Genomic DNA, 22,583 nt, shown 5'->3' on the forward strand with positions numbered 1-22,583 from the left:
AGAATTCCATGACCTAAACTTTAGAGCTGATGAGGAAAAGCTGTGATGGGAGTTCTCTGCTCAAGGAATGACTAAAAAGTGTAGGGATTGTAGTTACACATAGATCATTGAACAGGGGCAACAAGACATTGAGATGAGGAGCTAGTGGGAGAAGGCAATAGTATCTGGATCCAAAGCAGGAGTCTGTCTTAGAGCACCCATTTTTACATTCAGCTGTCCTGACTAGTCAGCTAATGCAGTTGGACAGCTCCCACCATACCAGGAAGGGCATTATTCCTTTGGGATGGGCCATCATTTGGTTCATGAGATCATAGAACTGCAAGGGATTTCAGAAGTCACCTAGCCCAACCCCTCTCTCATTTTATAAAAGAGGAAACCAAGGTCCAAAGAGGCTTGAACAATGTTACTCCTCTGCTCAATAAACTCCAGTGGCTCCCTATAACTTCTAAGTATGAATTTACAAAATCCTCTGGCATTTCACAATGCTGTTTTAACTAGCCTTTCTTTTATTTTATTATATTCCTTTATTATACATCATAATCTTGCACTTTAAGGTTGAGCCAAACTTGCCTTTTTTGTTGTTCCTCACATACATAATAACCCATCTCCAACTTCTGCATCTTTGCACTGGCTTATTTCCCATGACTAGAATTTCTATTGTTTCCTTCAAAGCTCAGTTTAGTGTCCATCTCCTATATGAAGCATTTCTGGACACCCCTCCCTCACTCCTGGAAAAAAAAATATTACTCAGTATTCATTTGGAATATACTTATAAGTGTACTTGTGGCTATCTCAAACAAAATGAAACCTTTCTAAGGTCAGGAACTGTCTCCTTTTTTGCCTCATATACACAGTGCCTAGCAGAATTCTTGGCACATAGTAGGTGCTCAGTAAACTCTTACTCCTTGCTGGTCTAAGGTGATAGAAGTAGTAAATGGCAGAGGCCAGAATCAAACCTAGAACATCTGATTTAGCAGCCTGAAGCCTTTCTATTGTCCTACAATAATGGGCAAGAATGATAACAATACTAGCAGATCACATTAGTATGACATTTTAAGGTTGATTAAGTTGCTTTCTTCACAACCACCCTAGCTCTAAAAAAGAAAGTATGATAAGGCATCTCCTTCCATTTTTTTAAAAAAAGAAATAGTTGAGACTAAGGGTGCCAAACACTGCATTTAATGCCATATGTTTCCAATATCTTGCTTGTTTTGCTGAACTTTTCCCTTTCTCCTTTTCTAATTTTATAAGGAAGAGTTGGAATAGTTCCCTGAGTGGGGAAGTGAGAAAGGCTATATTGGTAGGTGTAGATGAAAATAAAGGTATACATTAAAATTATTACAAAGAAAGGGGAATCAAAGAAAAAGATATGAGAAGGAATATCAATGATGTTTTGTGTCAAAACAAGCCATCCCATCAATTTAATAGTACTATCATAGCTATCATTTTATGGAATAAATATAAAATTTGTATTTTACCAATTGATATATTTTTATATACATAATCATAATCAGAATTCATGTAGCACTTTATGGTTTACAAAGTGATTTAAAAATATTATTTTGCAACATTATTATCCTTGCAACAATTCTGGGAGGTAGTTGCAATTATTCATTGTTATTTCCTCATTTCACAGATGAGCAAAATTAGAGACTAAATGACCTGAACAGAATTCCATAGCTACAAAGTGTTGGTGACCCTTTTTGAACTAGTAGTCAGGCTTTCCAATACTTTAGCCACTGTACTACCTAGCTATATTAATAATTTTTTTTTAAAGAAAAAGCTGCATCCCAAAATAAGCCCATCCAATAAGTACCAAGGCTTTCCTCACTCCAAATCTGCTCCTATTTGCTGCAAACCAGGCAGCTGTCTTCAGAGTATTAATCAAAAAAATTGGAAAAGCAAAACAGATTAACAAGCTCACATTGCTCGGACCAATTTGTGAATAGATAAGAAGCCTGTTCAGTTCATCTACCAAGATGTATTTCTTAGGTGCTGCAAAAACATAGTTAGCAGAATTGAGTAGAGATTAGGTTGAGTGGTAAATGGAAATCTGCCCAGTTATTTGAAAAATCCCAAATTGTTAACTTCCACAAAAGCCCATTTTCTCTAATACTAGAGTTCTTCCCATGACACTCTTGGCTATGAATCATGGAGTTCTATGCTTTGGGAAGGATAAAGAACCTAAAGGGCAAGTGGAAAAGACATTGTGGGTACAAGCAAGCTACGGCCGGTTACCAACAATGACGTGTGTGAGAGCTGGCATAAAAAGCACAATCTCTCATAGACATGGAAGAATGGGCCAGTTGGGAGTCGAGCCAGTCATGTAGTCAGAATTAATGAATGATAGCTAATGGGCAATTCAAATGGCATATTCCTTTACTCAAGATATTAAAAGAATGAGTCAGTCCTTTAGATCAATGAGCAGAATCTCTTTGAGATTATGGAAATATACAGGATGAGTACTACACAGGATGAAAAAAGTATAGGTAACTTGCAGTCTTCAAGGGACAATATCCATCAGAGTTTTTAGGCAGAATATGAATCAAATCTTTACTTGAAAATAAATCACAATTCTTGACCCTGCCCCCCACATTCAGTTATGCAGCCCCATGTAGAGCTGCAACTCACAGTTTAAGAAGCTCTAATATTCATTCATTCATTTCCTTCTGTCCTCCCTCCTTCCTCTCTCCCTTTCCTTACTTCTTTCCTCCCTCTCTCCCTTCCATAAGCATTCACTGGGCATGTACAATATGCTTGGGCTTCTGTGTAGGTGAAAAAATGCTAACTAAGAGTTTTGGTTCCATGGGAAAGACACCTACTTACCTTCTCTGAGTCAGTCATAAAAGAGGGCAATCTTGCTTATTACCTTCCTTGCCTAACTTGTCTTGCAGATTCACTGGATTAGAAAGAAAGGAAAATACTTGGGAAAAGCTTAAGTAGACTTAGATGTTTTAAAAATGAGCTCAAAGGGTATAGTGGAAAGAACTCTATTGGAAAAGAGGAGAAATGGCTTTAAGTCTTAACTCTAGCACTTAATAACTATGTATGGCTGCATATGAGTCACAACTTTCCAGATCCTTAGTTTTCCCATTTGTAAATTGGGAACAATCTGTAGTGACCCTAGGAAGCCCTTGATTTAGTAGAAAAAGTGGTGGGTTTGGAAGTAGAAGACTTAAGTTTGAATTTCAGCCTTGCTATTTACTTGTATGACCTTGTATAAATCATTAGTGACTAAGGTAGGTATAGCTGTGTGATCTTGGGCAAGTCACTTTACACACTGTTTGCCTGAGTTTCCTCCCTTACAAAATAAGGAAATGGCAAATCACTCTGCTAGGTTACAAAGAGAACTACCAAGGAGATCATTAAAAGTTGGGTACAACAGAAAAATGACTAAACATCTTTCTGACTCCAGACCAGGCACTCCATCCACTGTACCACGTAGCAGTTTGTAATTTATGATTATGGAGTTAAATACTGCATGTTTAAGTCAAACCCTCCTCAAAGTGATAGTTTCCTATTCCTGGCCTTTAGGCAAATTATCATCTGAAAGACATAGTCAATTTAAGTAATGAAACCTAGTCAGGGGGGCGGGGAGATACACTTTTTTTAATCATATAGGAGACTGCAGGGAGGCTGAAAGTTTCGAGGCCATGTGCTTTTGAAAGCAGTTTTGAGAAGAAAGCATTTTGAGTCCAGGAAGCTTACACACAATAACACTATGGAGATTGAATATAAATCAACTCATGCTATATTCACTTTTGTTTTCCTTCTTTCATAGTTTTTCCCTTTGTTTCTGATTTTTCTCTCCCAATATGAGTCATAAAGAAATGTATATTTTTAAAAAGTAAATATACAAATAATAATAATAATAATAATAATATATATATATATATATATATATATATATATATATATATATATATAAAAGAACTCATGGCAAAACCCAAGCTTCAAAGCAGTGTGGAATAGTGGGTATCGCTGTCCAAGAGGCTTTCAGAATGAAATATTAAGGTTAAGATTCCAGAGAACAATTAATTGATCAATAGAAGCATTCAGCAAACAAGGAATTGGGGAGCTAGGAAGACACAGGTGGATTCAGCTAATCAGAAAGACTCTTGTGATTTTAAGAAAGCCACAAACTTAAGATAATAGGTGATTCTGCCCAAACTAGTTGGGCAGTCATTGACCTGACCAAATTAAATCACTATGCCTGTTTAATAGGCTAATTGAATATTAAACAACACACCCCATAGGAGTTTTCTGCCATTTTTAAACATGGGATGTATGATGATGGAGGGGGAACATGTTTATACATATTTAGTGGATATATTGGAAAGATTCTGACTCGAAAGCAGTGGACCAATCCATTCTCTGAAGGGAAGGACTATACTAAATTAATAAGTTTAAAACTTCTCTCACTTCTGTGCTCTGGGATCCCTCTTCCAGAAGAGAAGTGGGGCTTGCTTCTGATCAGAAATGTTATGTTTGATTCCTTAAAGATTCTTTTTTAATAAATTTCCCTTGATATCTGATTTTCTGTGTCAATAGTATATTTCTAATACTATCCACCTTGATTCCTACAGTATTTGACTAGGAAACTTCCCTCCCTTTGATTAGAAGACACTGTATATTCCCAGTTTTCCTATCTCTATGGCTCTTCCCTCTATTTTTTTCAGAGGGTAACATAGTGTGCTCCTAGATACACTGGTCATTCTTCTCTAAGACTCTATCCTTGGTCAGTTCATTCATTTACCCTAGTGAGTCTCAAATCTCTTAAGTTCAACTTTCAGTTCCTTCTTGAGCTCCACAGTTCCATGTTTCCAAAAGCTTTCAAAATATGACCACCTGGATTTTATATCAATTCTTCCAATCCCTCATGGGTTTTTTAAATTCAAAAAGCTGAAAGACTCTTAAGTTTCTTCTTTGTTCCAATATTCTCTTATTCCACACCAAACCAAATTCATCCCTTTGCCCTGAAACATATTCCTCCTGAAGTTTCAGGTAGGACCTTTCACCAAACAAACCAGCCTAACTAAGGCATCTGGGTACCCAGAGGGAGGTACAAGAGAAAGCAAGTGCCAGACAAGTGGAACAATCTTACTTATTGTTTCCACTTGGACTCTGTTGCATTCAGTCATGACTTAACCTGACAGTTTTTAAGAATAAGTGTTTCCTAAGCCATCAGACCTGTTTCCAGTCCAGCACCTTCAGCAACCACCAACTATTGACCAGCTACCACGAATAGGGATATAGACACAATAATCCTGGGAGTATCAATGCTCTTAGATAGCTTCTAGTCTAACCCTTACATTTGGAAAGGTAGCATCTGTGGAAAGGAGCCATCCCTATCAACTGCCAACCAACTGCCACCCACAGGACAGGAAATCCAGACAAGCTAAAGCAGCAAGGCCTGAGGAAGAGACAGGAAACAGCATGTACCAGAAAATCCAAATCAGCACCATTATCTCAAATGCCATTTCCCCTCAGACTCTTGTTGACATGGCCCAGGACCATGGACCAAAGAGCCTTGGGCAATAACGATGCATCTAGCCCACGTCCCCTGAGAGGCAGCCCTTGTAGAGATGCAGCCGACCACTGTTTCTGCAGGTGTTACAGCTTTAAACAACCCCCAAAAGAATGTTCTTGCCATCATAATATTTGGCACTGTCAAATGATTCAACATCAGAAACTGTCAGGATTTCGATTGGTGGAAATAACATCAAGAGGTATAACCACCTGCTTTTCACTCTACCCTAAGGATCATGAGACCTCTCCACTGCACTTGCAGCTGAAACTTTCCAAAGGTGTTTGTTGTTTCCCCATTACAATGGGCCTGAACTGTCTTACTTTTCAATTTGTATGCCCAGTGCCTAATACAATTCTGTAACTGCAATGCTTAACAAATACTTTATTCATTTATTCGTTAATTTTCTTTTAGATTTAAACTTAGAAATTACATATGATTCATTCCCAGTTTGCAAATCTAAATCTTTGACTTGGAAAGTTTTAAGTCCATAAATTTTTCTTAATGTCTTTTTGTCACATTCTGGGGTCCTGAGCACTATCCCAGGCACACATTCACTAAGCTGCTTAAATTTTTCCCAATCCCATGATGTCCTCTTCACCATTCCATCTCTAGCTCTGGGAATAGGAATTAAATCAATCCTAACCATTACTTCCTTCTTTCCATTTATTTACTACATACCATCTTCTAGGACCTTACCTCATAGATAAGAAGGACATGAGTTTAGAAAGGAACATAGGACATAGTCACCTATCAAAACAGATTATAACTTTCTTGGTTGATTATGTCCACTAAAGTTCTCCTCTGGTGCCTCATAATCTGGAGATAATGCTGGCCTCTTTAAAAATGGAGATCTTCACTATGTGTTTATCTGAAGGGCAGAGAAATATCAGGCGTAAATCCAAGCACGGAAAATCAGTGAGGAAGCAACAGAAGACAGAGAAACAGGGAAGACTATTATTATAGTCTAAGTGAGTCATAATAAAGACTTATGCTAGGGTAGTGGCATAGGGAACAGAGAGAAAGGGATGGATTCTACCTTCTCTGTGTCTTTCTTCCCTCTCTTTTTTCTCTCTCCCTTCCTCCCTCCCCCTATTTCTCTCTCTCTATCTCTCCCTCTGTTCCTCTCTCTTTCTATCTCTCTCCCTCATTTCTCTGCTTTCTTCTCACCCTTGCCTTTAGGAAGTCACCCAATCATTTTAACTGGGTCTCCATTGCTACATTGAATGCTTTTATTCTTCTGTAACTCTGGACCTCTCCCTCCACAAGGACTGTTCCAATACTGCTCTTTTCTCTCAGTCTCTTATACCATCTCCTCCCTCAATCTCTTTATGCAGTGAACCTCATCTCCTATTGTACTAAGAAAATAGAAGCCATCTGTTGTGAGTTCAGCCTAACTAATCAATCCATCAACAGAGTTTCAGTTCCACACTGACAGTCTCTTGGATTTATAAAGAGAAGATGGTGCATTTTCTCATATCTTTTCTAGAGCTATATGTAGACCACGTCTTATATAGATTGCAGTGTCCAGCACAGAGCTGAAGATGGGAAATTGGGGAAGAGAAGAAATTACATCTAATGTCTTGTAGTTTGTCCTTCATTCTCCAAGAGGACCATGATGTTAGAGAGATCATAGCTAAGAAGGATATGAGAATGGAAAGTGAAAGGAAGAGAATTGTGAAGAACCAAATGAGCTGCTAATTGTAATGCCATGGCATGCAAGTGAATTGGATTTAAGTGAGGAAGGTTGTGCAAGGTCACCTGCCACACTTTGCCCTTACTTTTACCCTCATCTGGGTCCAGTGGCAACATACAGAACAGGACAGCTACAAATCAAATGTTCTGGACTAGATGATCTCAAAGGCCTCTTCTAGTTCCAAATCTATCATTTTCATAGAGATATCAGTCTATCATGTGTAATACATACACAGTATACAAAGTGGATACAAAATAAAAAGCAACAAAATAACTAAGATCTGTTGAAGATTTAATGCCTTCTTTAAAAGTCATCACCTGGACTTGGTTCTTTTTCCACAATAAGGTGATTCAGGCCAATTACAATAGCCTTTGATAGAGAGAACTATCTGCATCCAGAGAGAGGACCATGAGGCTTGAATTTGAATCACAATATAGTATTTTCACCTTTGTTGTTGTTTACTTGCTTGTTTTTTTTTTTTCTCATTTTTTTGTCCCCTTTTGGATCTTATTTTTCTTGTGCAACATGATAAATGTAGAAATTGGTGTAAAAGAATTGTACATGTTTAACCTATATTGGATTATTTGCTGTCTAGGAGAGGTGGGGGGTGAAGAGGAAGGGAGAAAAATTTGGAGCATAAAGTTTTGCAAGGATGAATATTGAAAACTATCTTTGCATATATTTTGAAAAGTAAAAAGCTATTATAATTAAAAAAAAAAAATAAAAGTCATCACCATTACTGTTGTCAGCTAGAGTATAACACCAGAGCTCTGAAGAAATGGCTTCATTCTTAAGCAGAGGTTGGAGCTTCAGTTTTGTTACCTTTTATTCAGGCTCTATGATTAGTTCTTTACTCACAATACAGGACCTGAATTCAAACCAGTCTGCCACTAAATCTACAATCTTTGTTCTCATGCCACAAGGCAAAATGAGTGAACTTTGGATGTGTCATCATGTTGAAGAAGCAAAGTAACACATTTCCAATGCAATACCTGAGACTTAAGGATGAAATGGAGATAAAACTGAAGAAAGAAAATTTAACAAAAATCTTATCTCAACCACATTCAAGCATTTGTGAAAAGCCTATTTGTAGACACTAGGGGGATATAAAGACAGACAAAAAAAAAAAAAAGAAAGAAAGAAAGAAAGAAAAAAAGGAAGGAAAAAGAAAAAGTTTCTGCCTGCAAGGAGCTTAAAATGTCCAATGTAATAGAATGCAATATGTCAACCTATAAAGAGAGATAGGAGGTAGCACCTGAATAGAACTTTAAAGGAAGGTATTCTAGAAGTGTTGATCAGGAGGGAATGAGACACATAGCCCATGCAAAAACTTAAAGATAGGAAATGAAATTCAGAATTTGAGGAATAGCAAATGGGACTGAGATGTAGAATGCATGGAGAGAATGACTTACTGGTGGAAAGGTAGGGTGCAGACATATTGTATAGGGTTTTAAATGTCAAAAAGAAAAGTATGCTTTATTCCTGAGTCAATAAAAATTAATCAATAAATAAATATTTATTAATCACACTACCAGGCATTAAGGAGTCATTGAAAGATCTAGAATAGGGGAGTAACTTGACATTAAGAAGATTATTTTAGAAGTTGTATGGAGAATGGAAAGTGGAAGGAAGAGAATCGTGAAGATCAAATGAGCTGCTAATTGTAAAGCATGGTGTCTAACACATAGTGAATACCATATCAATGTTAGCCATTATTATAGCTATTAAGGATGGAAGCCAGTTAGGAGGCTGTTTAATAGTTCCTGTGAGAAGCATTCAAATTAGCATGTTGGTGGAATAAGTGGAGAGGAGACAGATGTGAGAAATGTGAGGTTGGACATGACTTAACAACCAAGGAGACAGCATTGCTTAAGCAAGATGCTCAGTCTTCCAAAAGAATGACCATAAACATAAGTTAGTGCTTAAGAAGAAAAGTTAAATTGAGAAAAAACCCCAAAATCCTCAGTCTGAAATAAAGGACACCCACAAAGAGCATCATCACCCAATTGTATCAAGAAAAAACAGCAAGCAAATAATTTGGGCCCATCTACAGGCAGAGCAATCAGAGGGATGGTCATGCTACAGGACAAGAAAGGGGGACAGAAACAGAGAGATCCAGAGTCGGATCTGGTAAGAGGTTCTTAAAGAATTAAAAGCATAATTCTTAGTTACTAAAAGAAATTGGAAAAATGTCACTAGTTTCCAAAGTGACGAAGTGAAAAAAAAAATCAGAGAATATCTGGGAAGACAATAATAAATAATGGTAGTTTTTGAAACTGAAGGGTAAAGAAATGAGGAAAAATGATATTCTGGAATCACTGATTATTTTTTGGTCCTGACTTGCAATTTCATTCCTGTACCAAACTCCTGAGTTCAAAAAGATGATCTCTTAAAATCCAAGTACCCAACAAACTTTGCATTTCTCTTAAGACTTGTATTTTTCCTAAACTTCTTTAATTTCTTTCTCTATATTCTATTTGTATTTTTTATATCCTACAGTTATGAAGACCTCGGTTCAAAACTTGCCCCAAGACACTAGCTATGTGAACCTGAGTAAGCTACTTAAACTGCAAAGTTTCTCCACCTGGATTCCAGATATTTGTAAAGTGCATAAGTGCTTAATAAATCCTTCCTTTCTTCCTAATCTTTGGCAAATCACTCAACTACTCTGAGTCTTCATTTTTTTCATTTATGAAATAAGTTTAATTAGATGGTTTCTAATTCTAGATGCAAACTATGAATCTTTGAGACAAAGAAATCATCTTTTTTTTTTTTTTTTTTTTTAAAGAATGATTATTTTTAATTAATGTTAATGATGAGGTCCTGGGTTAGTAGGTGGAGTTGGCAGAGAAAGAATGATAAGATTACTCCTTGAGGCAAGCAGGGAGTGATACAGATCAGGATTACTTAACCTTACAATCCCAGCCTCTGGTAGGTCACTGGTAGCCCCACATTTCTGTGTCCAGTCAGAAATCTAAATTACTTTGTCAAACCCTGAGGTTAAATTTCTCCTACAAATCTGTGTATGGTTGCAGACCTCCTTTGTGTTAACCAGTTACAGTCCTAAATTCCTCTATGGATTTAGTCTATCATTGGGTATACATACCCTTTCTCCTAGTTAATTGTGAGTTCCACTAGGGAATTTATTTTTCCCATTTTTAATTTAAAAAAAAAACAAACAAACCAAAAACCAAAACAAAAACAAAACAACCCTTTCCTTGCTAACTATTGCTATCCCAAATCTATTTCATATTTACCATTCCTGGCTCCCATTGTATCTCTTCATTTTGCCTGTAACCTCTTCTCCTAAATAAACCTATCTTTTGCCAAAGAGAATGGCCATTGTGATTCTTCCTAAGACCAAACCCCAACATTTGATGCTAAGCCCCAAACACATCCTTAACATAAATGTCAAATTAATTCCTAATATTTAGCAATATATCAAACAATTATTCCATATTATCATGTGCCCATATGTATCATGATTATAAAATTCATGCAATATTGGGGAAATAATTTGCACAACAAATGATATCAATAAAAATAATTTTATAAAGTAAATGTAGAAAAGACCCCTAGCATGACATCATATTTATCTTTAAAATAGTAAAAAGCAGGAACAAAAAGACTCCTCCTCAACATGAAAAGAAATTTGAAACCATGAGCAAACTTTATATGGAATGAAGAAACATTAGAAGGAATCATCTTAAAGCCCCCCAGTGGCTAGCGGTTCAAAAAAAGTTTTTGAAATGAATGATTTCTATTTTGACAATATAATTTCTTTGTTATCCATGTTTATATATTCTCAGAATGGAAGACACATTGCTTAATTCATTCCTCTTAGACTTTCTCTTGGAAAAGTCAATGAACTTATAAACTACTCAAATATACAATTAAAATCGGAAATTTTTATAATGTAAAATGCTTCTGAAGTCCTTTTTGGCTCTGTAGCAAAATTCTCTCATTATCAAACATTAAACATGAGTCACAATAAGAACTTTTAATATTTTCACTTTTTATGTTTACTATTCAATATACTTCTTTCCTACTGAACACAATTTGTCATGAACCAAAAAAAAAAAGGTTCAGATTCAACCAAATTATAAAAATGAAGGGGGAAAAACCACTTTACTCCTCTCTGAGACATCTCCAAACGGTTCTTTTCTGATCCATAATTATAATGTATTTTCTGTTATCATCAAAAGAGATGGCCAGCTCCCAGGTCACTGCCCAAAATGCAGCGACTATTGACTCTTGGACCAGTTTAGATGTCATTTACAAGGTAGAAGAGCAATAGAAGGAAGCTATAATCAGAGTTATTATCACACCTCTTTCAATAATCATTTTTTTCCTTTCAAGGGACAAAAAAAAATCCCCAAGTATAATAAAAGTCGGCTTCATTCTTGGATTACTACATTAGTAACCCCCAGGCATGGATTCTAAGAACAGACTTTCTGGTGAACTTTTCACTCACTTGAAAGGGACAAAGAAGAAGAAAACACTATTCTCCTTGACTCTTGCTGTAAACAAATGTCAAAATTACTAACCAAGTAAGCCCAAGCCATTGGTTCATTTTCCCACCTCCTCTCCTAACCAGCTAATTCAAAACAGAATTTCTCTGTAAGACATGGGATGACACCAGACACAATCTACTTTTTTTTTTTTGAACTCTTACTTCTCATTTCTCCTCTTGATTCAGAGGAATAGAGAAAGTCTGACTTCCAGGCCTGGTTCAGATTTTAAGCAGTAAATGTGTGCTATCTCACTGATTTCTGGACTGGTCATCCCCCCAACCCCCAAGGTTTGAAAATGCTTAAGTTTTTTCTTTTTTCTTTTTCTTTTCTTTTCTATTCTTTAAAAGGCATGAAGTATGTTGTGGGGAACTTCCAGGGTGGAAACTCCCTTTGTAGATAGGCAAAACAGCTTTCAATTTATCATCTCAGAGATCTGCTTGAGGCTAAGAGTGGTTAAGTCTAGTCAACAAACTTTTATTAAGTGACAACTATACAAAGAAAGAAAAAAAAAATCCCTCTCAAAGAGCTCACTGTTTATTGGAGAGACAACTTGTAAATTATGTACAAACATGATATATTCAAGATGAATTGAAGATTATCATAGCATTAACACTAAGGGAGGCTGGGAAAGAGAAGGGGGGGGGAGGATTGTTAAGGGTATAGAATAAAGGGTTTGTTGAAGAAATTGCTTTCTTAAGGGACCTTGAAAAATAGCAGAAACAATCACTTATGGAGGATAAATTCAATCTAGAATGGGCTACTTGAGTGAATGGGTGGGGGAAGAAGAAAAAAGAGGAAGAGAAAGGCTATCATAGGATCATAATTTGTCTGCCAAAAATCCCCTTTAGGAACTTGGTATTCTCCTGTTCCCTTTTAAAAGTTGTGCTGGAGAAATCTTGCTCTAGTCAAGTCCACTGCATCATCTCCCAGCCCTCCATCTTCTTCTTCTTTTTTAAACAATTTTGTCATAGAATACCCTGTTCTGCTTAATGTAAACGATATCTCCCTCCTAATCCCAGTCCTGATTTATATCATAGGCCCTGATTTCTCTTCATCTTGGAGCCTCAGGCCCTCTCCCAGGCTGGAAAGACAATGGGGTTTAAATCCTGGCACTTGTTACTACTTATTTTCTGGAGGACTTAGGCAAATCTATTAGATTTACATAGTTATTTTATACACCTATATACAAGGTCATGTAAAAATTTCGTAGAAAGAGTCATCTACACCTAGAGAGAGGTCTATGGGAACTGAGTGTGGATTACACATAGAATTCTCACTCTTTCTGTTATTGTTTACTTTCATTTTTGTTTTCCTTCTGAGGTTTTTTTTTTCTTTCTAAATCTGATTTTTCTGGTGCAGCAAGATAACTATAAATATGTATACATATGTTGGATTTAACATATACTTTAACATATTTAACATATATTGGACTACCTGCCATCTAAGGGAAGGGGTGGGGGCAAGGAGGGAAAAATTGGAACAAAAGGTTTTACAAGGGTCAGTGTTGAAAAATTACCCATGCATATGTTTTGTAAATAAAAAAGCTATAATAATAATAAAAATTAAAAATAAAAAAAAGGGCTAAGAAAAAAGTTGAAGCCCTGCAGCAGATGAACCTTTGTTCTCTTCAGCTACCTATGATATGTTGACTTTGTCCAACTCTGGAATCAAGGTCACAAATTTGGTTCCAAAGCTCTACTCCCAGGATGCAGAAACTAGGAGTTTCTCCTAGTTATGGAGTAGCTAGGAGATTCCATAATTACTCATTTGTCTGACCAGTGATGCCAGAAAGGAATAACATGAGACTATCAGAGCTGAGGACTGCACCCTCCTTATTTTTGTAAGTGCATAGATAGCTAGATAGTGTGATAGACCACCCAGTCTCAGGAAGAACTAAATTCAAAATCCAGCCTTAGACATTTATTAGCTGTGATGTCCTAGGTAAATCCTTAATCTCCCAGTCTCAGTTTCCTTATTTGTAAATGTAGCTCACTAAGAAAGGAAATGTTAAATCAGAAATGTTAATTCACTTTAGAAAACCTCAAACTGAGTAACAAAGATTTAAACAACAAAACTCACACACACACACACACACACACACACACACACACACACACACACAGTTCCTCTGCTGCAAGGAATTTTGTCACAAATGGTGATAGCAATACCCCTGATCTAGAGAAATGTTTAGCACAGACAAAAGGCCAATTTCCAACCACCACATTGCTCAGCTTAGAAGCTCAGTGCCGGCTTCTCTGTCTTTACAGCAAATACAACTGAATCTCTACCAAAAGCAGGGCTCCGGACCATACTAATACTGTTCCCTTATCCATAGTGGGATCACAGGACTTTCTCCCTTAGGCCAGAAAGAAGTAAAGAGACAATCTCTTTGCAAAGATATCATCAGAGGACCTTATTTCCCTGTCATTCTGTATTATAGAAACTCTACCCATCTGAGTTCCAGCCCTCTCCTAATCCAATTAGCACAGTATACAGGAAAAAAGGTATTCTGATAGGTATTTCTGACTCATGTGGCAGGCTACACAGAAGGCTGGCAGTGAGATGTGTAGGGCCCCTTTGGGCCTTAGTCTGGCTCCAGTGGGGAAATACCACATCCCAGCTAATTGGTGCCTTGGGACACTGAAGTGAAGTCACAGAGAATCATTTGGATTGATTAGCCCAGTGCTAACTCCTTCCTGCCCCAGATTTGGCTGATCTAAGTACTAGAGCTTTAAAATATAGGACCATGTAAGTTCTTGGGATGGTGGGGTACCAGATCGTTTTCTTGGGGGGGAGGGGAGTGCTAGGAAAAAGATCTCTTGAGCTTCCATGGAGCCCAGGATTATAAAGGGGCTACAAGGATGATTCAAACAACTGAAAATTCTTGTGAACTCAAAAGATTTAGGTTAAGAAGCCAAGATAATAATAGTAATAATAATAGCTAGTATTTATATAGTATTTTAAGGTTTGTAAAGTTTATAATGACCTCATTTTTATCCTCACAATAACCCTGAAAGGGAGGTACTTTTATTACCCCCATTTTATAGATGAGGAAAGTGAGGAAGACAGGTTAAGTGACTTGCCCATTAGGATCACACAGCTAGTAAGTACTTGAGGGAAGGATTTGAATTCAAGTCTTCCTGACTCAGGTCATCTACCCACAATAGGTAAGACCCCCCCTCCCTCCTCACCCCCTATTTTGGTCTCTTGATCAATCTTACTGAATCTAACAAAGGTAAAGTAATTTTTCTGACCTCACAGAATAGTTTGAAAATGGGAATAAAATGTTTCCTTTTATTGTTATACATTGCACTACAATGCATTGGAAAATCATAATGGATACAATTGAAATATTGGTCTACATTAGTGATATTGATATGAGAAAATATGATTGGTAAAGGAGGGCAGGACATGAAGTGAGGATGAAGGATAAGCAAAGGGAAGTCCTTGTACTATGCTGGTGTCCAGGGAAAATTAACAACAGCAATAAAAGAAAAAAAATTTCCTCAAAACTGTCTAAAGACACATTGTTGTTGACTTAAATGAAGATCCATTCAAGGAGTCTGAGGAGTGATCAGATAGATAAGAGAAAAATCAAGGAAACAGTAGTGTACAAAAACTGAAGAGAGAAAGAGCCATCAAGAGGGTAGTTTCCAGTCTTGAACCAAAAGTACAGAGAGGTCAAGAAGGATGACGATTGAGAAAGAGCCACTGGATTTCACAGTCAAGAGATCATTAATAACTTCAGAGAGAGTAATTTGAATTGAATGAGAAGGCTGGAAGCCAGACAGTAGGGAGTTAAAATGAGAGAATAAAGAAAGGAAGTGAAAATACCTATTACAGATGGCCTTATCAAGGAATTTAGCCACTAAACGGAGGAGAAATATGAGACAAAAAAATAATTCGGCTGACTGGGTTAAGTGAGGATTTCTTAAGGATGGGGAAGATACAAACATTTGTAGGCAGCAAGAAAGCAGCCAGGTAGGGATAGAGGAAACAATTTCCTAGAGAAGATAGAATGGAATCAATCACTGTGCATGTTGAAGGCCTTACTTTGGCAAGGAGAAAGGCCATCTCTTCATATGAGATAAAGGTGAAGGAAAAGATAGTCACAAAAGGCATCTGGGTAATATGAGATGAGGCAGAAGAAGTGGGAGCTTTTGGCATCCAGCCTAAATTTTTTCAGTAAAACATGAGTCAAGTTGAGAGGATGGATGAAGGATAGCCTTGGGAGGTTTGAAGAGTGATAAAGAGGTTTATAAGAGTCACTATGCTGAGAGAGACAGTAAATTAATTAGGAAGGTTCAAAAGGCGGTTAGGACACAGTTGAGGTTATATAACATAAATTTGTAGTGGACCCAATCAACATGGTCTCAAGATTTTCCCCAGCTTCATTTAGTTATATGGGTGTAGGAGCAAAGAGGCAGCAAAAGATGAGATCTAAGGCTGAGGATTGGCAGTATAATAAGGAAGCAAAGGACTTAAAAGACCAGTGTAGCCTTGAATTGGTTCACCTAAGGAGGGGAAAAAGAGAATAGCTAATATTGGGGTGACGGTCTGGGAGAGAAAAGATCAAGAGTTCACAGAATAATAGGGTTTGGGGTTAAAAACAATAGAAGTGGGGGAAAAAAAAGATAAGGGAGTTACAGAGTACATGAACATGAAGGTAAACTGTAGGCAACGACATAATCAAGAGTATGACCAACTTTGTGAATGGTTGTAGTAGATCATGTGGAACAAGTAAGTCAAAAAATTACAAAATGAGGGTGTTCGAGGGAATAGGAATGTGTATGTCGAAGTCCTTTCATATGAGGGCAGTAATTAGGAGAGAATCATTGTGAAACAGGTAATGAACACATTGAAGAAAAAAGGGCAGAGTCCTGGAGCTGTTAACAGCTACCAGAACTCTGATTGGGTGGTATATATGAATAGGATGAACCCTAGAAGCGAGGTCACTGAGTGATAGTGGTAGAGAGACAATCTGGAAGTGGTGATGGGGAGCACTGAGTATTCCAATTCCTTCACCTTAGTAGAGGCAGGGAGAGGAGAAATGAGTTAAAATTATAGCCATTCAACAACAATACTATATGATGATCAATTCTGATGACGTGGCTCTCTTCAACATTGAGATGATTCAAATCAGTTCCACTTGTGCAATGATGAAGAAAGCCATCTACACCCAGAGAGAGAACCATGGGAACAGTGTGTGGAACACAACATAGCATTCTCACTCTCTGTTATTTGTTTGCATTTTATTTTTTTTCCTCAGTTTTTCTTTTTCTTCCTTCTTGATCTGATTTTTCTTGCGCAACCAGATAACTGTATAAACGTGTATACACGTATTGGATCTAACATGTATTGGACTACCTGCCAGGTGGGGCAGGAGGAAAAGGGGAAAATTTGCAACAAAAAGTTATATAAGGGTCAATGTTGGAAAAATTACCCATGCATATGCTTTGTAAATAAAAAGCTTTAATTAAAAAAAAAAAGTATAGCCATTGCTAATAAAGGCTATGTCATCAGGAGAGAGGCAGGTGTCAGTAAGAGACAGAAGATAGAAATGGGAAAAGCAAGTTTTTGCCGATAGAGCTGGGCTTTTTAAACTTTTTCTATTTGTGACCCCTTTTTGTCTGAAAAATTTTCATGTAGATATGTAAATAGGTATACAGGAGCACTAAATGGCACAATAGTTAAAGCACTGGACCTGGCATTCAGGAGGACCTGACTTCAAATCCAGCCTCAGACACTTAACATTTCCTAGCCATGTGACCCTGGGCAAGTCACTTGACCCCAACTGCATGGCTAAATAAATTAATAACAAAATTTATTTTGAAGCAATTATTTGGTATACATATGATTTTGCCATTTATTAAAACTGAATGCTAATGAAAAGATGTTTATTTTCTTTATTTTCACATCATTTATTAAATCTTGGTAGAATATTTGATACCTCTTATTGTTGCTAATTTTTAAAAAATGATCCCCACATAGGGTTGAGACAGTGGAAGGGGTATTTAGCTATAGAGTAGAATAGGGGAATGGGATTAAGGGATGAGGTGATGGAGAGTTCAGAATAGTTCCTCATCCTTAGGATGAGGAAAGTATGACTATGGGGATTGCTTACTATTGACTTGTCACTGACTTTTCAGGCAAATCTTTTTGTTTGGGATCTCAGTTGCCTCCTAGGTAAATGGGTATATTAATACCTGCTTCATTTCCCAGGCAGAGATAACTTGAAGATCAAAGAAGAACTTTTAAGAAAGTCCATAGACAAGACCTTGGAATTATCATGACAAAGAATAAGCATTCTACTTCAATAAGAGATTTCTCTGCAGAAGATAAGTATGGCTTCAAATGAATCCTTAGCAATATCCAGGGATGGTCAGGGGTTAAGGTCAAAGGTACAAGTCTGAAACATCTTCCCCTATCCCAGGACTGACTTCAGACAGCAAATCACTTAGCCAAACTCAAGCTTTCATCCTCCCCCAAGAGCTATAAATGGTTCACCCAATGTAAGGGTTAGGAAGAGAATCCCAATGCCTACAGCCTCCCATGAAGGCATTCCTGGAAAGGAGCTTAGCCCTTGTTAGGAAATACTTCTTTGTGTATAGGGGAAGGTGTAAATAGTGGGGTGACTTGAGCAAGATTAAAGCAAGAGCTGTTCTGAGCTTTCTAGGATTGTTATATGAATCTTGTTTGGAAGATTTGTTTATCTCCTTAGGAAAGATGAAAAATTTAAATCCCAAGATGCTAATTTGTTTTTAAAATGTCACTAAAAGAAAAAACTCATCTCTTTTCCTCCCACTTTCCATGCTTTCTCTCTGTCCTCTCTTGTCTATCCCTGCATCCTATTCTACACTACATCTCTACTCCCAAATTCTAACAAATTACAACTCATTTGTCACACACACAAAATACAAAACTATCCAGGAGCAACTAAGTGGCAAAGTGAATACAGTACCAGTCCTTAAGTCAGGAGAACCTGAGTTCAAATTAGATACTTACCACTTACCACTTATTAGCTGTGTGACCCTTGGCAAGTCACCTTACTCTAATTGTCTCAAAAAAAAAAAAAAAAAAAAAAAAAAAAAAAAAAAGTTAGCTGGCCTTTTGAGCCCAAAGAGAGAGGTATTTGAGAAGACATTTTAACAAGGAAAAAAAAAAAAAAAGCCAGACTTTTATTTCATGTAAGCAGCAGTAATGGAAGCCCCTGTTCAAGCTCTAGATATTGTTCCAACATATCATTATCACACTCCTATAAACAGAACCTCACAAAAAAAAAATTTAATAAAGATAGCACACCACCAGAATGATAATAGATAGGCTGATAAAGAAGTCAGACTTCTAATGCTAGCTAAGTTGGGATGAGAACCATCTTAACTTTTCCCTATCCCTTCTTAGCATCAAAGATCTAGAAATAGCTGAGACTTCTCAGGCTCCAAGTCTTGGGCAAGATCTTGGTCTGATCTTGGGCAAGTCACTTAAATCTCAATAGGTCTAAATACACTCTGAAAAATCAGATTTAGATAAAGCCCATTAAGATTCAAATATAGCTACTTGACTAAGCTCCTTAAAATCCAAAAAGCTCTCACAGATTGACCGATAACAGGTGCCAGTACAAATCTCATTTGCCTATTTTAAGAGTATCCATAGAACAGTTTTTTCTGTTCTTTCTCAGGGCCACAAGGTTAGTAAGCATCAGAATTGGGATTTGATTAGGTCCTAAGACTTTCTCAGATCTTTACTTGTGTGTGATCTTGGGCAAAGAGTCGCTTTACCTCAATTTACCTTAATACACTCTGGAAAATCAGGCTTTAATAAAGCCCATTGGGATTCAAATGGAGCTAGATTTAAACTAGATTTAAGTCTTTAAATCCAAATCATCTAGCTTTCGTGAACTGGCCAATAATAGGCCCCAACCCAAATCTCATTTGCTCATTATTTGGGTTTTTTTTTGGCTCACAAGGAATCTAAATAGCAATTATTTCTGATCTGGTCATTTAGTTCAACTTCTCATTTTGCAGATAAGGCTAAAGGATTTGTTTCAGGTCACACAGTAATATAGCCCAGAATTTAAATCCAAGCATTCGGATTCCACAATGTTCTTTCTTCATTTCTTCCATCTGGTTGCCTTCTTCTACACTAGGGTTAAGTTCTCTCCTTCCACCCACCCCCCCCCATTTTTCAGGCCTTTAAAAATACTAGAAGAGGTTGGTTAGACAGCTAGATTTGGGAGTCAGCAGCCCAGAAGTGATTAGTGAAGTCACAAGGGTGGGTAAGATCACAGTGTAAAGAGAAGGGAGGCAAGCTATTATATTCTGGGAGGGCAACCACTAGAAAAGGCCAAGATTTGTAATAGAGATGCCATTCCTTTCAGAGAAGCTAGATGGCACAGTAGAGAGAGCACTGGACTGGGAGTCAGGAGTTCAAATTCAAATGCAATTTTTTATTATTATTTACATTTTCCCTTTACCCACAGACTACTTTCCATTGGCACAAAGGATCTCAAGTTGATGTAAATTTTTATGAAAGGAGTAAGGAAGCATTTTTTTCTGTGAAAGTTATTAATAAGCAAAGGAGGGGATAGCAAATGAGAAACCTATAAATAAAAGTAGTTTAACTTCCCCTGCCCCTCACTGAGATAGATTCAAAAACATTCCACTTCTGCTTTTAAGGCAAAGGAACATAAAATTATTGAATAAATGTAACAAATAATTAAAAACTTGTTTCAACTCGATAAAATAGCCAAGAATTAAGGGAGAGGGGGCAGAGTTGAATAATGAAATGCTAGGCTTGTAGGAAGCAAGATGTGGCTTTAATTTTGTTTCTAACAAGCTGTGTGACTCTACACAAGTCCCTTGACCTCAGAGTGTTTGTTCCAGGCAGCTTCCTGAGTTTATTTACTAAATCCAGCCTGACTCCTAAATTACTTAAACTCTCCCAGGCACAGACAACTGCCAAGGCTCAATTACAGATTATCAATCAAGTGTTTACTGAGCTCCTTCCCTGAATAAAAAGCATGGAGAAGTTGCTGATACCCTTTAATAGGAATGGTGTATGCCCAGGAGTTCTCCATAGGAATGAAATATGGTATCCTTAAACCACAAACCACTGCTTTGATCAACTCCAGGGCCTCCCTATTACTTTTAGGTCCCCAAATCCCCAAACTCCTCAGTTTGGCATTTAAAACACATTTATTAAACCGTCATAGCTTTTATGTACATATAATCATTATATTATTTTTTATTCTCACAATCCTGGAAGGCCCATGCTATTGCTATCCCCATTTTACAGATGAAGAAACTAAGGCAGGCAGAAGTCATGCCTTATATCAAGGGTCACACAGCTAGTAGATGTTTATGGTTGGATTGGAATTCAGGATTTCCCAAGTCCAGTACTTCATCCAAGATTTCAACTAGAGACACAGTGAACAGAGTGCTGGGCTTGGAGTCTGGAAGGCAAGAGATTGAATCCAGACTCAGGTCACTTAACCTGTCACCCTCAGTTTCCTCAACTGTAAAATGGGCATAACAATAGTAAGTCCCTCACAGAGTTGTTGTGAGGATCAAATAATGTTGTTTTTTTCCAAATGAAAATTTGGGGGGAAAATGACTTCGCAAGCTACTCCCTTATTAGGTGCTGCATAAATGCCTCGTTCCCTTTTTCTGCCTAGCACACGCTACACCTTGTTTTCAGTAATAATTGTGCATGCCTGTGGAAGGCGCAGACTTTTTTTTATTGCACAGTCTCGAGTGCACACGTCTAACTTATCCGAGATCTCCCGCTGGTTGGTTCGGTGACTTTCCACACCTGAACGGGACAGACTGGGATTAGGAGTCGATCCACCTGACTGAATTCCAGTGCCAGAAGGAGCTGAAAGGTCAGCCCAAGCAAGGCGCCGCCTCTCCCTGCCTCCCTGCCTCTTTCCCCGCACCTGGGCGGACGGCCGCCCACCTGGCCGGTCGGAGCTTGCCCAGCTCTTCAGGCCAGCAGCCAAGCTCGGGTCAACCCTCGGAGCTGGGGCGCGAATTAGTTGTTAACCATCCCGCCCCACGCCCCCAGCAGGTGGCCAAGGGCTGAGCGGGCTTGGCCGAGTCCCACAGGGTCACCGCTCCCCGGGCCAGCGGAGGGCTCGGAGGAGCGCCTCGCCTCTGGCTTTGTCCTTGCCCGTGCCCTTGCTCACTGCCCCCGGCCCCGCGCGCCGTCCGGGGTGCGTTCCGGCGCTCCTTCCCCAGAGCCGGGCTTCGCGTCCCCAGCGCGGAGACGAGCCGAGCGCGTGCCCCGCTTCCATCAGCGCTGGCAGGAGGGGACGGAGGCTCAGGAGGCGGGATAGCTACTGACCTGGGTCCCTGGAGCAGCGCGCTGAGCGGATCGAGGGCGTCCCCTGCACCCGGGGCGGCCGGCTCTTCGGAGCAGCTGGAAAAGAGCGTCCCAGCGCAGCGCCATAGGGCTCTGGGACAGCCGGCCACTAATCTCCCACGTGACGGAGGCGGGGACCAGCTGGGGAGGGGGGCGGGGATGGCCGGCCCCGGAGCTCCGGCGGCTCCCTCCTCGCCGCCCACGCGTCCCTGGGCTCCCCGGCTTGCCAGGTCACCCCTACCTCGCTCTGAGCACTCCGGCTCCCATCAATAAATTCCTCGATCTACGAGTCCTTCCCCAGCTCGCCCACCTCTGCCGATCTCTCGGCGACGGCTCCGACGTCCCCGACTTCCCCAGATCTTCCCTCCTGCAACAGCTGGCCGCGGGCCGGCCTCTCCGGAGATCTGGAGGGGCTAGCGGGCTTCAGCTCCCGACTACTGGCCTCCCCTCTTTGGCAACTCCCCAGGTGTGACAGTCCTCCCAGGGA

The 22,583-nt window shown here is 38.8% G+C and overlaps 1 protein-coding gene and 1 long non-coding RNA gene across 2 annotated transcripts in view; one reads left to right on the forward strand and one right to left on the reverse strand.

The window, feature by feature from the left end:
* LOC141547083 (uncharacterized) overlaps nt 1–9,811 on the forward strand; it is a 46,913-nt gene extending 37,102 nt beyond the window's left edge. Inside the window, exon 3 of the long non-coding RNA XR_012483504.1 lies at nt 9,723–9,811. This is a non-coding gene — a long non-coding RNA (uncharacterized LOC141547083). The remainder of the gene's footprint in view (nt 1–9,722) is intronic.
* Nucleotides 1–22,231, reverse strand: part of PPFIBP2 (PPFIA binding protein 2) — a 173,754-nt gene extending 151,523 nt beyond the window's left edge. The window contains exon 1 of the mRNA XM_074275431.1: nt 22,079–22,231. The gene's annotated coding sequence lies outside the window, so the exon portion shown is untranslated. The remainder of the gene's footprint in view (nt 1–22,078) is intronic.
* Between the last annotated feature and the right edge of the window lie 352 nt (nt 22,232–22,583).

Source organism: Sminthopsis crassicaudata, chromosome 6 (genome assembly GCF_048593235.1).
Source record: "Sminthopsis crassicaudata isolate SCR6 chromosome 6, ASM4859323v1, whole genome shotgun sequence".
Taxonomy (NCBI): Eukaryota; Metazoa; Chordata; class Mammalia; order Dasyuromorphia; family Dasyuridae; genus Sminthopsis; species Sminthopsis crassicaudata.